The 16,866-nt window shown below is 45.1% G+C and overlaps 1 long non-coding RNA gene across 1 annotated transcript; it reads left to right on the top strand.

Annotated features, from left to right (window-relative positions):
* Window positions 1–810: 810 nt before the first annotated feature.
* Window positions 811–8,318, top strand: LOC123463343. Its single transcript, XR_006638890.1, has 2 exons — window positions 811–1,796; window positions 2,382–8,318. It is a non-coding gene; the product is annotated as an uncharacterized LOC123463343 (long non-coding RNA).
* The last annotated feature ends 8,548 nt before the right edge of the window (window positions 8,319–16,866 follow it).

The following is a 16,866-nucleotide window of genomic DNA, read 5'->3' as shown; positions in this document are numbered from 1 at the left end:
ATTGAGTCTGTATCGTGGCCAATTATGCGAGATGGAAACCTACTATTAAGATCCCCTAGTGGGAACTGGTGTCTTAGATGTGAGTGACCAGTGGTGGCTGAAAGCTTGGCATGTCTGCCTCAGATGGATGGCCCTCCCACAGCAGCCTGAAGGAATGAGCAGCCAGCCGAGCACAGGGCTCAGGAGAACAGTGAAGTTTTGTGCCCTGGGCCAAATGTATGCTGGCTGACCAACTGAGGCTCCGTGTTAAGAGTGATTTTAGCCCGCGGCTAGCTTTCATAATAAAGTGTGAGGAACAGCCAGTCCTACAGCCACAGCCTCAAGACTAAGACGAACCCTGTGCAACCAAACTGGCTCAGGCCAGTTCTCGCTCCACGGTCCTCAGGGTAAAACCAGGACAGCAGTGATGGCTAACCTTGCTGGCTCGGTAGCTCTGGCTCAGTTCCCAGGGTGTCATAAGTGCATGCCCTACTCTTCCCGTGACGCCCAGTCCTGATGTTCACGGCTAGACCTTAACACACAAGGGACTATTTTCACGCTACTCAGCGTCCTCTCAGTAATCTGCTGCAATGTCAGTGTTCCTAGGCATTGTGCCAATTTGGGTTTGTTTTCTCGTTCTTGCCTATAAAGCTTTTATACTACACTAGAAAACACTCAAGAAGTCCAAGATGGGGCTGGAGAGATGGCTTAGCGGTTAAGTGCTTGCCTGTGAAGCCTAAGGACCCCGGTTCGAGGCTCGGTTCCCCAGGTCCCACGTTAGCCAGATGCACAAGGGGGCGCACGCGTCTGGAGTTCGTTTGCAGAGGCTGGAAGCCCTGGCGCGCCCATTCTCTCTCTCTTCCTCTATCTGTCTTTCTCTCTGTGTCTGTCGCTCTCAAATAAATAAATAAAAACTTAAAAAAAAAAAGAAGTCCAAGATGTACACGTGAAAAGACAAGGAGCAGCTGCATGCCACCCGAGGCTCTGGGCGACGTGACTGCATCATGACGACAGCGTGAAAGAGGGCTGAGAAAACGGCTGTGGTCTAAAGCCAGCCAAGGTCAGGAGGTTATGAAACAAAAGGCCACTATCGTCTCCAGTTTCCTCCCACTGGCAGCCTGTGGAGTGCCTACCCCCTTCAAACACACATGGGCCAACTGTGGTCAACCTTCATGGGACCAGGATTTACACTGTGGTCACCCACGCAGAGCCAAGATCCCCACTGTGTGGACTAGAAATTCTTGATTGCACAGGGAATGTTTCACCAATTCTCACCTCTGCCTTAATTCACTGTGTAAGAAGGAAATGAGCTACCATTTGTAGCCAAGACCAACTCGGCACCCAGTATTGAAAACAGTCATCAGTATTATCTTAGTTCCTTACAACTCACTGGGACTTTAAACTTCATTTTTGTTATTTGAAGTTGAGAATATTTCTAGTCCTTATTTTAAAAATCACCTTAGGATGATGTTATTTGTAACTGTAAACATCTGCGTATGTACTGCTGGGCTTCTCAAGTAACCAGGTTTTCACATCAGCCCAGCCCTGGGTTTGCAAAATTTCATCTTGCAGGCCTTACTTAAATCCCGATACTCTTTCAATCAGCGTTCACTCTGTCCATGGTGTTCTCCGACATGTACCAAAATGCAGCGGGAGGCATCAGATGGCACTGAGACTGAGCCTGGGTCCCAGACCTTGACACTAAACAGTGAATGCACTGCCCTTGCAGACTCACCCAGTGCTGTAACAGCCTCCATTCTAATACACAAAGCTCAAGGACTCCAGGGACGGAAACACACTTCCAACACCAGTTCTGGGTATGCAGACACAGGAGGGTTGTCAGTTCAAGGTCAGCCTGATGGACACAGCTTGGATTCTAGGGAAACCCAGCTGTGGTGGTTTGAATCAGATGTCCCCCACAAGCTTATGTGTTTTAAGCGCTTGGTCCCCAGTTGGGAGATAGGTCCTTGCTGGAGGTGTACTACTGGGGGCCAGCTTCAGGGTGTGTTGTAGTTACCTTCTCATTACTGGCACAAAGCATCTGACCAAAACCGCTTGTGGGAAAGGGCTTATCTTACCTTACAGACTTGGGGAAGCTCCATGATGGCAAGAAAAACATGACATGAGCAGAGGCTAGACATCACCTCCTGGCCATTATCAGGTGGACAACAGCAGCAGGGGAGCATGCCAAACACTGGCAAGGGAAACTGGTCAAAACGCCCTTAAGCCTGCCCCCAACAACACATCTCTTCCAGCAAGGCTCCAATTTCCAAACTGTCATCAGCTGGGAACCAAGTATTCTAAACACATGAGTTCATAGGGGACCCCCAATTCAAGATACCACAGTGTTATAGCCCAACTTGCCCCTTGCTAGAGCTCAGCTCACTTTTGCTTTCTGCCAGCTGCTGTGGTAAGAATGAAGTGCAGCCTCTGCTCTACCCTCCTCCCCATGCCATCACGAAGCTGCCTTGAGAGTGTAAGCCAAAGTGAGCCCTTTCCTCCTGTCTGCTGCTTTGGTCGGTGCTTTGTCCGAGCAATGTGAAGGTCAGTACACAACCATCTCAAAAAATGAAAAGCTGCTTCTTACAACCCAAGCTCCTGGAGGTCCTGTGTACCCTTTTTCCACAGTAGATACTGACTGTAAAGCAACCAAGGATGCTCCCTTTAGCAGTACATACACTTAAATTTGCTTTTGGCAATTATTTGGGGGGGGGGTCTATGTGTAGTATGCATATGTTTGTGTGGTATGTTTGGCAGTCACTCTTCATCTCGAGACATCTCACCAATTTAGCTAAACTGGCTAGCTAACAAGTCCTTGGGCCCTCCTGGGTCTCTTGCCCCAGCACCTAGAGCACAGGCATGGGCTATGGCACCCAGCTTTTCCAGGCCACTGGGAATCTGGTCTCACTGCTGTGGTGAATGAGGAATCGGGAGCTGACAGGAAAATGCAGCTTTCTTCTGCTTCAGCCACTTGTCGTGCACCCTTGCTGCTACGTGAGACACGCTTGCTGCTGCCCGAGTTAAAGCAGGCCCACTGCTGCAGGTGCCTTCCCACCACCAGGACAGAGCTCCTGGCCCAGAGCACTGACGCAAGGAAGTTCTTTGGTTGGAGAAGGATGGTGGAGACTGGACCTAACCTCTGCCCCAGCAATAGCTGAGCTACTTCTAAGTGCGTCCCCACAACACACTTGCTCCAGCATGACTCCACATCCCAACTAGCAACAGCTGGGAACCACCCACTCAGAACCCATGAGTTTATGGGGGACATCTGACTCAAACCACAACAGCTGAGAGCTTCCTGTGACTCTAAGGGAGGTGCGTGTGTGCACTTTTGGTGCCTGGGCACCCTGGACTCAGCTTCCTCATCTGCGCATACTGACTGCTTGGACAGGGACAGGGCTCACTCTCCCCAGTGACGAGGCTTTGGCTAGCAGTAATTGCTCGGCTATCCTTCTCAGGCTCACGAGACACCTTCACAGATTTGATTCACTGACTGGCTTTCAGCAGGGACCTTTCCATCTGCCATGTCTATTGTTAGGTCCCTGCCGCTCTGGGTCTTGGGCCTGGCCAGCCTTCTTCTTCTGGCAGGCTGGGGACTCCCCACGGTGTGAAAAAGAAGAAGAATCAAACAAACACAATCTGATCATGGCTCACTCCAGAGAGAGGGCCAGGACAGACGCCTAGCAGGGTCACAGTTGTTATGCTGTCTTGGTAGTTGGGATAATGCATCAAGCACAAGGAACTGCTAAACTTAGTGGAACAATCATGGTTCTTTAACCAACCTGAAGTCTAATTCAGGCAGCTTCTTGTTACAACACGCCCGTGAGAGCCATGGGGTGGCCCCATTCCCAGTGGAGCTGGCTTAGCCATGGTCCTGGGTGCAGCTTGGCAGGACGAGAGTTAAGGATGACGGGGAGCTCTGGCCCTGCCAAGTACCCGGTGTCTTCCAGCCTCTTCCACCACCATCCACCCCTCATAAAAGGTCTGTGTGCTTCAAAGGTAGAGGGGGAGGATGGCAGTGCAGCCATGAGCACTCTGAACAGGTGGGCAGGCGCTCTCCAGAAGAGCCAGTGCTCCAGATCACCACCATCCCTTCAGACACACATACTCAGACCCAAAGAGTGAATAGTTAAGTCCTTTACTGCCATGACGTCACAGCATCAGCATTTGTACACTGCACGGAAAGACACTTCTTCAACACTGGAAGTCACGCTGCAGGTGTGGGGACAGCTACTGTATGTCTTGTCACTAAAGAACAAGGCAAGAATTCTGAGCACTTAATTGCTTGGCATTATAAAGTTTTGTTCTCTCCAGTTTTTAGTAAGCAAATCCCAACTGATAATACACACATTATTTCAGATTACTGGAGATAAACTCATTATTGGAAATTATTTAACTAGTGGCACATTTTATGAAAAGAAATAAAATATTGAGCACTTGTATATAAGGCTTCAGAGAGTTGGTTTGGGGAGTCTTGGCTATCTCTGGACAGATGGTAGGGTGGGTAAACATGCCGTGCCTCCTCAGCAAGACCATATGCTGATGGGGTGTGTGACGCCGTAGCAGTGGCAGGATGGTGGGTTCTCACCACTGCTATGCAGATGCCTGCTTGCTCCTCCTGGAAGTAATCAGAGACAGACAATGAGGAGCAGATCCCACTGCCAACTGCAGAGGCTCAGTGTGCTTTTAGAGGACACCTGTATGTAACACGTCTGTAACACTGGTTAGCGTCCAGGTTAATAAGTCAGCGTTCCCAGACTCACCCCAGCTCCCCACTACCTCTGACCAAGACCTTAACTTCACCCACACCAATTCCTCCAAACAAATCCACCAAGGTGTGCTTACTGGAAGTTGATAAGCCGTCCTCCCTGAATGAGCTGGGCCACTTCATTTGTTGCGTGGCACGCAAACAGAAGCCAGTTTCGAGGCTGCACTTTGTAAGCAAACCTCATGAACGTCAAAGAGTAGCAACAGAGGGCTGGAAAACATCAAAGCAAAGGACGTGAGAACCTAGGGAACAGGCTAAAGGAACCACGAGGTCAAGGGTCACCACTGGTCGAAACGAGCCTGCCGAGCCTTGGCGGATAGCAAACACTGCTGCTCACACACCTGAGAAGAGCACGCACGGCAGCTCTGTGTACTACCTGCATGCTGCTTGTTTCTTATGAAAACACTGCAGAGCAGATTGTTAGCAAGAACAGTCAGCACCAGTTCTTGCCTGTCCCGCTGCCTGCTAGCACTGCTTCCAAGCCATCCCTGAAGGAACTGCTACACCCTGAGACTTCCCGTCAACTTCAGCACAGCTTGAGTTTATAGTCCAGACCTGCTGGGCTGGCTGCCAGGAGGACTAAGATGACACTCCCTCGAAGTGGACCTAGCAAGTAGGTGCTACTCTCACTTCTGCTCTGCCTTCTGGAGGTGGCACATTCAGTGCCTTTCTAATGGGCATATCTGGTGCCACAAAACTGAGACGTGTGCAGGAGCCACATAATGTGTACCCTCCTCCCTTGCCCAGTGCGCACTCTTACCAAACGTCATCCGCCCACTGATGATCTCTGGAGACTTCTTCATGTCGTTGATGGCAGCAACAGGGAGACCCCAGTTGGCAACTGGACCCCAGAAGTGCTACAAAACAATGAAAGGAGGAGAAGCAGGAAGGAGAGGAAAGTGAGGTGGACCCAAGATCAGCTGCATTTCCCTCCCATGAAACACCAGAGAATGTGGAGAGAATCCGGTTCTCTAGGTACACTGCAGAGGGTTAGCACTAGGGACTGAGGTTCCCTTGTTGTCTCAGGAGCCAGCAATTCTTATTGGGGAGCTGAATGCTACCAAGGATTTGGCTGCTTGCAAAGGTCCCTACCAAGTCCCACATTATAACTCAGAGAATTAAGAATGAGACCTTCTTATACAGTCTATTCTTGGATCAAGTAAACATTGATGGAACTACTGTTTGTGGTATGTTTCAGTTTATAAATTCTTTTTTTTTTGCAAGTTTTCATTATCTTGTAACAACTTGAAATGCAGACCTGAAACTGGATACTTTTTTGAGGAAAAAGTCTTAGTAAGGAAGAGAATTTTTCAACTCACATTAACTACTGACTAAGAACTTAGAAACCTATACTCCGAGTCCCAGATACCAGGAAGTTAAGACTGGAAAGTAACTTTGAAGTAATAGCAAAAACTGAGAGCTGTCTGTTTAACAATGACAATGTCCAATTTAACTTAATTTCTTAAGTTAACATGAATTAAGCTGGTGGCTTTTGCCAATTAAACTGAAATTGTTCGTATAAAGTTTGTAAATGTTTTAAAATCTGGAAAAGATCACGTACTGTGGCTGTATGTCCCTTAGTCATCGGAAGCCACCAATGGACTTCTGTCTGCCAGCACTTAAGACAAATGTGCATTTTGGGTAAATTTATAAACCTTGCTTTCCTATTGTTGACTAGGGTCATTAAAATCTAAAAATCACAATAAGCCAGAAGCCAAGGGAAAATAAACAAGGATTACATTTAGCATGATTTAAGAATACTTTGAAATGTTTACTTAGCACACTTTAATGTAAGCCCTCAGGCGTGTGGTTTATATAACTCTGCCAACATTAACATCCCGCTAGCACGTAAGAACTTCGCAGTTTAACAGGCTCTGTTGGTTTAGGGAACCAAAGATTCTTGCATTACCACTGTACTGCTTGAGTAAGCTCCTCACTGCACAAGCCTTCCTTTCTTGTATCCGGTGAGACAGGGCCACTTTCCCCTTCCATAGACCTCTGTAAGGATAAGTACTTCCTTTTCCTACCCATACTTTAAATGGGTGCCACTGCATTTCTCACCTTTCTGCTGGTCCATGGTAATCTTCCTTTGTCTCCTTCCACCCTGCCTGGTCTAGTCTCATCCCCCCCCCCGCCCCCCCCCGCCAATGTAATCTGTCTGCTGCTCTGCACTGCGTGGCTGTCCTGATGTCTACTCGAGAATATTCTGCCAGGGGCTCACCAATCCTGACTGACTGCCACCAGGTCACACTGCCCTGCCCAAAGCAGGGGCAGGAAGCAGCACAGAATTGAAACCTGCAGGAGCCCTGGGGGATTTCTAGTGATAGTGATGAAATGTTTGATTGCATGACAGTTCTGCAAGCTAAGAACTGTTCACAGCTCTGTGTGGCTGTAAGCATTACGCTACACTTAAATATACTCCTTGGAAACACAAAGGGTGTTGGGCGGGAGGTGCATCGTCTAATGCCAGCACTCAGGAAGTCAAGGCAGGAGGACAATGAGTCCAAAGTCAGCCTGGGCTACACAGTAAATCTGTTTCAAACAAAAAGGGCAGAAATCCCTCCAACCCGGAAACTTTATAATGCATACTTGCTCTAAGGTGCACAATTTTGATTCTGTCTTCCCTTTTTTGGAATCTGATCTATGCTGACAGAAATTCTAGAATAAGTAATTTCATGATTAATATCTGAAAGGAGAAAATCATCCTATTTTGGATTAAATGGGAAAGGAACTTATTAATTGTGGCTATAAGTTGAAACAAAACTGAGCAGCACTGTGTGAGATCTATATCTATGTTGGAAAGCAGGCCATGGAAAAGAGCTCTGTGCCGCAGGAGGACCATGGCCTCTGCTTCCCCCTTGCTCCCTCCCTCCTTCCCTTTTCCTGAGTGCTGTCAGTGAAGCCACTGCAGGTACCTTTTTAGCCACAGGAGAGAGCTGTGGTCCCACACTGGGTCCTCACCGAGGCAGGGCACAGGAACATCTCACTCACCTACAGCTCACCCTCTAGCAGGCAGTTACACAGCCTCCCCACAAGCATAAGTCACCATGTGACTTCACCCACATGCACCCTCCAAGCAGGAGGGCTAGACAGGGTCTCCAAGCCAAGGATGCCCTGTCTGTCCTTTCACTGTTACAGGAAAGGCTGCAGGAACCCAGAATGGATACAAGCTTCTTACCGTACTATTTTGTGAGGAGTCACCATGTTCAGACAGGAGACATAGAGGGAACAAGATGAAACAAAACATCAGATGCTTTCTCACAGTGCCATCGTTAGTTCAAATTCACATGCTTCCAAGTTTTACCACAGAGCAAGCAACAAATACTTTCTTCCTTTCTGTCTGAAAATATCAAGTACCATATCTAATAATAGCTCTGACCTAACCAAATCACGTCTAGAGTATGAGAAATAAGCTTCATCTTCACAGTGGAGCTGACCAATAGAAACAAATGCAAGTAAAACTCTCAACCAATGTTATTCTAAAACTTTCTGTAAGTAGAATTTAAATTATCCTAACATGTTAAAATATTTTATTTTGAACGTATCAATAAATATTAGATATTTTACATTCCTTTTTAGCACTCATGCTTTGAAATCTGGTGTGCATTTTACATTTATTACACATCTCCGTGTGGACAAATTTTAAGTGCTCAGCAGTGGCCTGCGGCTGTGGTTCTTACATCAAGCAGCACAGCCTTACCGTAATGCTTCCTTGTGACACCTTGGAGGGAAGCACACTGCTCCAAATTTTCATTAATAATGAACTGTTTTCCACCTACTGTCCATACCTTAGAAAGTTAATCTCATGAAGGTATGTATTTTTCTTACACTACAGTTGTGTGCAGCATTTAAAGTAACTGGTGAGTGAATAAATGAATGATGAACCCTTTCAACACTGTTTTCCTGAGTGCTAAACTTCTCTTTTTTTTTTATAATAGTTTTTGTTCATTTTTTATTTATTTCTTTTAAGAGTGACAGACACAGGAAGAAAGACAGATACAGGGAGAGAAAGAGAATGGGCACGCCAGGGCTTCCAGCCACTGCAAACGAACTACAGACGTGTGCGCCCCCTTGTGCATCTGGCTAACTAACGTGGGACCTGGGGAACCAAGCCTCGAACCGGGGTCCTTAAGCTTCACAGGCAAGCGCTTAACCGCTAAGCCATCTCTCCAGCCCTAAACTTCTCTTTTAAACATACATAAAAACTTTTCCAGTTATCTATTATGCTTTCTGACATGGCAATTTATTGTGCCAGGATATAACATGACTGTTAAGTCACAATTTCAAAGTTCAACTACACAAAGCTGTTGAACTAAAATGGAAACTTGTTTACAAACACATTTAGTTCCAAACCAGTTCTCCTAGTTGTTTTGCGTTTGAGTTCACAGAGATTCTAATTTACAAAACAAAAAACACTGTCAACAGAGCCAATTTTCAAGTAGCTTCCATTATGAAATATGTAAGAGGAGAGAGCTTGCTAAATAAGTCACATCACTTTCCTGCAAGAAAACAGCACAGTGCGTTGTAGATCAGCGAGCAGATCAGACGGATATATACCTGAAACAGACTCTTCCAACACTGTTCTCCTTAAAGTTCTGTTTTTCAGGATCTGAACAGAGCCTTTAATGTACTGCAAATGACCAAGGATACAGGACTCTGTAAAGATGCTTCAGAGAAGCAGAACTCGGGTTGGAGAGATGACTCAGTGGTTAAAGCTCCTGCCTGTAGACACTAACAACTGGAGTGCGATTCCCCAGGACCCACGTCAAGCCCGATGTACAAGGTGGCCCATGCGTCTGGAGTTTGTTTGCAGTGGCTGGAGGCCTTGGCACACCCACTCTCTCCCTCTCTACTTGCAAAAAAATAAAAACTGAAAATAAAAAAGAGATGTAGTACTTAAGGTGAAAGTCTTAACTTCAAGACTGTTACAGTTTGGATATAATTTGTCTCCTAAGTTTGCACTGGAAGTCTGATCCCAGTGTGGCAGTGCTGAGGTGGTGGAATTTTTAAGAGGTAAGACTCTGTTCAAGCCAAGTGAGGGCACTGTCTTTAGAAGGAATTAATGGTGGTCTCAGAGCGTGCACTGTATAGAGCAGTGCCGTCCTATGATCCAGCTCAGAGGCCTTAACCAAAAACCAAGCAGATAAGCCACCAGACCTTCAACTCTTACCTTCCCAAATCAAGTTAAACCTTTGGTCCTTTTAAAGTATCCAAGCCAAGGTATTTTGCCATAGCAACAGATAATACACTTAAACAGAGAAAACATAAGTTTTCACATTTAAAACTTTTCTTTAAATGCAACAGTACTACCTATGTTACAATAGGTGATCTTTATATACACTGAATCTTGAAGAGTAAGGTAACAGCAGTCCATTCAACATCCTCATTGTCTTAGCAGTGTCTAAAACATGAATCAACTCTCAGTCAAATAAGTTGAAAACAGTCTAATGCCATGCCATAGGCACATAATAAATCAATCTCTGTTAAAATCAAGAAGCACGTATTTGTGCAAGACTAAGCTAGATAAAACTGCCTCCCTCCCTGCATAATAATACCTGCTCCTACCAGAGCCAACTTCATAAACAACAGGCAAAGTGCAACAGCGAAGGTAATGGAAAACCACATAGAAAATATCCTTCATTTTCTTTTGTTTTGGCATGTTACTTTTATTTCAGTTGAATGTGAAAAAAATACTTGTGCTTTTTGGGTTGACTCATTTACAGTGAACTTAAACTGTCACGGTAGAGAAGCCATGCATGCTCTGCATTGGTGACACAGCATGCCACACAACTATCACTACAGCACACAGTAGTTTCATGGCCTTAAAAGTCCTGTGCACTCTGCCCACCTGCCCCTCCTTCACTTGCGCTTCACACTGGGCTTCCTCTGGTCTTTTTATTGTCTACGTAGTTTTGCATTTTCCAGCATGTCATATAATTGGAAGAAGTGTTACCACAGTCTCAGACCAGAAGCCTGATTCAGGGTTCCAACAGACTGTTTTACCTTCCCACAGTTCCAAGTATCCAACCAGACAAGAGTATTCTGTATGGCTACTCTGAGAAGGAGCAGGGGGCTAGCATCCTACAGGCTGTCTTCCAAGGGCCAGCGGAGCTGGACAGTTATGCTGGAGGTGAGACGTATGCAGTCAAGCAGCATGGGTTCAAGTGGGGCCGTTATCTCAAGTCTAGTTCTATGGGTCTTGCTGGTGCCAGGAAAATTGTTAGTGTGTTGGCGGGGATGTGTGAGTGTGTGCGTTCAGTTCTTGCCATGCAGTTCTTGCTCCCACTTGGTGGGCAGCCTTGGTTCTCCCATGGGGTAGTCTGCCTGCAAGTCTAGAATCATGAATAACCTTAGCTACTGTCTGTGTCTCCAGCCGCTGAGGGGGAGGAGGGAAGTGAGAGGTAAATTTAGGACTCATCAATCTTGCATTACCAGTTTCAGACTAACACTCCTTAAATAATTAACATGGCATGTGAGGAACAGGTGCAACATGAAGACAGAGATGAAGCTATCACCCTGCTGTTGGTTGCTCAGCCCAAGTGAATCAGCAGCATCTGTGGCCTGTGACAATCATGTTCTGTGGAGACTTCTAGATGGGTTAGATCATGCAGTCAAGTGCACTGAAGGCTCTGTAATGACTTTCCATGACTTCATAGGTCACTTCCTTTTAGCACCAAATAATATTCATTGTCTAGATACCCTGGTCATCCATTCCCTACTCACAGAGGTCTTGAGTAAATTTTCTCTCATCCATCAATCCATCCATCTATCCTTCCTATTACCTTCATTACATTGTTTTGCAGTTGCTTCCTGGCCAAAGTTCAGTTGACTGTACTTAACACATGTTTACTCTCTATCCTGTCCCATTGATCTGTCTATCCTTGTGCTAACAGCACAACTTTGATTGCTGTCGCTTTGCAGAAAAATTTAAAATTGGGTAGTGATGGGCTGGAGAGATGGCTCAGTGGTGCTGGTCTGCAAAGTCTGACAGCCTGGGTTCAACTCCCCAGTACCCACATAAAGCCAGTTGCACAAGTGGTGCCTATGTCTGGAGTTTGTCTGCTGTGGCTGGAGGCCCTGGTGTGCCCATTCCCCATTCATGCTCTCTCCGCACCCCCATCCTTCTGCTTGCAGACAGACAGACAGACTGATAGATAGATGGTGTCAGTCCTCCAACTTTGTTCTTCAGGAATGCTAGGTAATTCTGGGTCTTGTGTGTCTCCACATGACCTGCATTCATTGTCATTTTTTCCACAAGGCTGGATATCAAACTCTATATAAACATCAGAATCCATTTACTGATATTCACAAAATAACTTGCTGGTATTAATTGGTATCTTGACTATGTATCCTAACCCTTGCCATAATCACTTGTTAGTTCCATAAAGTTTTGGGTCAATTCTTTTAGATTTTCTAGATAGACAATCACATCATCTTTAAACAATGATTGTTTTGATCCTTTCTTCCCACCGTTATTTTTCTAACTGCATTAGCAAGGATGTTCAGCATGATCTGAATGGCAGAGGTATGAGGGCCATTGTGGCCTGGTTCCTGACCCAGCAGACAGCTTCAAGCTTCTCACCTTTATCCTGTCTCAGCATAGGTTATCTGTATACTTCACAGTTGGCTGTTACTGCTTGCTCACTTGGCCCTGAGGAACACAATACATACGTACTGCTGCTGTAATCAAGTGTTTCTATTGCCCACTAGAACCTTGAAGAAGCATGTGTCAGGGAGTAACCAGCACCTGTTTCTCCTTAATTTAGATGAGTGGCTGCCTGGCTGGCCCAAGATTTTTTTCTAAGCCCATTTTTAGTTTTGTAAAGACTGCTGATTACTATACCAACCCTAATCTCTCATTTTCCTAAAAGTACTGATAGGAATTTCTAGGTAACTTACAGTTTATTTATAAGCTCATTTATGTCTTACTTTAACACTTTGACACTGCTAAAAGATCCAACTGTGTGCCTTGCAGTCTTACTTGTAGCACGGTTTAAAGCCAAATTGGATAAGATTTTAAAAATCTAGTTATAATTCTATACTGTGCTAAAAATGCGTACCTACACTTAACTTATTCTTACCAAGTTGTATTTAACTTTTTAGCTCTAACATTTAGAATGTGTGTTAATAGTCAAGACCCCTGTAAATGGGGACAGAGGTCCTAAGAGATGCAGGTAGATGTCCTGCTTTCAGTTTCAGCTTCTCTGAATCTTTGAAGGGCGCGCACAGTCCTGAGTCTGAAGGCAGGGCATGGGCAGTCGTCCTGCAGACAGGAGACACATGCAGGGAGAGGTGGCACATAAAAGGAGCCCCGAGGTCCAAAAACCCAAAGCATCTCTGTATACTTTTAAATCCTAGATGGATGCATTGACTTGGGCTTCAAATTTGGGGGCTTGGAAGAGTCTTGAGTTTTCCCTTTATCTAATGTCAATATTCTCATGTGGCAAGCAAAGTGCTAAACTGAGTCATAAGGCCGGCTCCAGCTCTAACAGCCCGTAATTTTGAGACACAGAACTTTTGTTCTCACTGCAGCTCCTCACCTGGGCAATAAGCATGAACTGAAAGCTGTCCAGAAGTTCAAGTCAATGTGTAATAGGGTCTTACTGACTTGAGAATATTCATAAGCCAACATCCCAATGACCTCAGGTCCCTAAGCACAGTGAGCACATTGAGTGACTGACCAATGTTAAAAGCACTATACAACCTAGGTTCTGCTGAACAAACTTGGACTGATCTCCAAGTACATATATGGTATATGTGTGTGTGTGTGAGTGCGCGCGCGCGCGTGTGTGTGTGTGTGTGTATACACGCTCTCCCTGCTCCACTTTACAAGTATGAAAATAAGGTGCATATACTGATGGACTTAATCCTTAAGTACATCTTATTTCATTGCTCATTCTAATTTCATCTTCTTAGCCAAAAACAAAAAGAATGAGAGGAGGAAATGCCATTTTGTTTTATTTCACTAGTACATACTGGTACATGAGGAATTTTTTTTTTTTTTTTTGAGGTAGGGTCTCACTCTAGCCCAGGCTGACCTGGAATTCACTATGTAGTCTCAGGGTGGCCTTGAACTCAGAGATCTTCCTATCTCTCAAGTGCTGGGATTAAAGGTGTGTGCCACCACGCCCAGCAAGGAAATTGTTACTTAAGAAAAACACATTGGAGGGTTGGGCATGTAGCCCTTGTGAGGCCAATGCAAGGCCAGATACTGAAATGGAAATCCAGGAAGTTCTTGAAGAGCCTTATCAAAAGCCAAGTGCAGGGGCCTAATCCCAGCTACTCTTGAACCCAGGAATTCAAGACTAGTCCTAGAAACATAATGAAACCCTCTCTCAGGAAAATGAAAATGATCCTTATCAAGATAAGAGACTGATGGCTAGGAAGTCATAGAAATCCACATGGTTAAATATGCAACATTAATTACAGTAAGTCAGCTGAAATCTTGTCAGATACTCTGCCAAGTCACTAAACAGGCATGTCTGCAGGTCCCTGCAGTGAGTATCTTCTTAACCCATCGCTCATAGAAAAAAAAAGGGGGCATTAAAACAAAATAAAATATGTGCATGTCTACTTTAGTAGAAAAATATGTGTGCTGGTCATGGTGGTACATGCCTTTAATTCCAGCACTCAGGAGGGTGACATAGGAGGACCATTCGAGTTGGAGGCCAGCTTGGGACTACAGAGTGGGTTCCAGGTTAGCCTGGGCTAGAGTGAGATCCTGCCTTGAACCATCCTCCCTAAAATAAAATAAAATAAAATGGAAAAAGAAAAAAAATGATGTAATCTGTTTAAAAGCTTGTAATTTGTATGACATTTTTTTCATCAAATTTGCATAAAAACAAAATTCAACTACGGTCTGTGATTCATTTTTTCTAATTCACGAGGACTGGTGATGTAGCCACGTTTGTAGTGTTTGCAACCATACAGCAAGCAAGAGGCAAGAGAGCAGAAGTTTTCCTTGGCTATGCAGACTGAATTGGAGGAGGGCTTCAGTTGAGAAAACCTTCCTTCATTATGTTTTGTTCTTTCCTGAAGTAAAGCAAGGTTGTTAGAAGCCTGGAAGAGCTAATGGGGAATACATCCCTCCAGCAAGTTCTAGAAGTAAGTTTTTCTTTCTAGGAGAGAAAAGGCTAAAATTCAAAGCTTTTAGTCAGGGTTGGTGGTGTGGCTTCTTTGCAGGGAGACTTCCTGGCACACCCCCAGCCCTGGACCCACAGTGCCAAGGCAAGAAAAGTGTTCAGACAGTGCTCATACCCACCTTCCACTTAAGCAGGCAATTGCTGACAGCCCAGTTGTGAACTCCAATAGCTGCCAAAAATGGCAGGGAAAAAGGTCCAACACAGAGCTTTGCTATCTCACCTTTAAGTTTTTAACTTTCTTTGAAACAAGAAACTTAAAATTGTATGTACAGCCAGGAGTGCTGGCACACGACTTTAATACTTGTACTTGGAAGGCAGAGGTATAAGCTCAAGGCCATCCTGAGACTACATGTGAATTCCAAGTCAGCCTGGGCTACCTCAAAAAAATAAAAAAGTTGCCAGGCGTGGTGGCTCATGCCTTTAATCCCAGCACTCAGGAGGCAGAGGTAGGAGGATCGCCATGAGTTCAAGGCCACCCTGAGACTACAGAGTTAATTCCAGGTCAGCCTGGACCAGAGTGAGACCCTACCTCGAAAAACAAAACAAAAAAAAAATTGCATGTCCATAGCAATAAACTCTCTACACAAAATATCAAAAAAATATACTGCTTTTGTTTCCAAATATTTCACAGCCCTTATCGAGTTTAATTTTTTTAACACTCCAACAACACAGGTCATTATCCTTAAGACCTACTGATAGGGGCCTATTTGCAAGCACCCAAAGTCCATCAGAATTTGCTTAATAGGGACCCCTTGACTAGACAACCACCCTTGGAATCCGGTGCCCCACCCAATAGCACTTTCCAGGACACTGTAATTCTCTTCTTTTTCTTAGTTACTCAAAGTGTAATTAAATTAATAATGGTGAAAGAAAAGATTGAAAAAACCCTAAAGCTTCATGAGTTAATTTTAGATGAAAAAGGCCATATTATCTATACAAGATCTGAGAAATTTGGCCCTGTGAAACCCCACTAAAAACACTGAGAAAAGTAAGGCTAGCCCTTCTTTAAAAAAAAGTCATCCAGTAGCTGGACAGCTGACTTATCATTTAAGGTACCTGCCTGTGAAACCTAAGGACCCAGGTTCGATTCCCTAGTACCTATAAAGCCAGATGCACAAGGTTGTGCATACATCTGGAGTTCCTTTGCAGTGCCGGAAGATGCTGGTTCACCCAGTCTTCCCCCCCCACCACACACACCCCCTTCCCTCTCACCCTCTACCCCCCTCCTGAAGCTAGGGAGGGAGGGAAGGAGAGAAAGAGGGGGAGAGAGAGAGAGAGGGAGAGAGAGAGAAAGAGCACATGCCGGGGTCTCTAGGCACTGCAAACAAAGTCCAGACACATGTACCACCGTGTGCATCTGGCTTATTATGTGGGTACTGAGGAACTGGAAAAAAAAAAAAACATACAAAAACTGTCAGCCAAACTCTTGGTGTGTTGACTGTTGGATGAGCATCAACATAACTGCATGTGGCTAAGGTGTAATAATTTCATTCTCATAGTAGAAGGCTCATCTCAAACGACAACAGCAGACAGAAGTACTACCGGAAGCCATTGGGAAACACGGCAGGACTCAGGACACAGCCTCAGACGAGGGCCTTACTAACAGTTTCCCAGGCATCAATCTGATCACCGCAGAACACCCACTTTAGCTGCTCATGGCTGCATATGAGCATGGGAACTCACTGTTGGGCAAGTCATGAGTGGGGTTGCTCCTCCTAAGTTTACCACACAGAAGACTTTATGATTGTTTTCTCTCCTGCTTTGCAAAATAGAAAAAGCAACCATTTGCACTATGAAATTCAGGACTCAGAGAATTAACTCCGCGCATTGCTAAAACTAAACTGCCTTTATACCATATCCCGAAGATGGTTAGACTTGGGGCTGATTTATTCTGTCTTTCACCACTTTACCTCTTTTACACACAGTGAGGTTTTTTTAACTTTTTTTATTGACAATTTCCATATATGTAGGCAATAC

The sequence above is a fragment of the Jaculus jaculus genome, chromosome 9 (genome assembly GCF_020740685.1).
Source record: "Jaculus jaculus isolate mJacJac1 chromosome 9, mJacJac1.mat.Y.cur, whole genome shotgun sequence".
Lineage (NCBI taxonomy): Eukaryota > Metazoa > Chordata > Mammalia > Rodentia > Dipodidae > Jaculus > Jaculus jaculus.
This window is presented reverse-complemented; position numbering and strand designations above follow the sequence as displayed.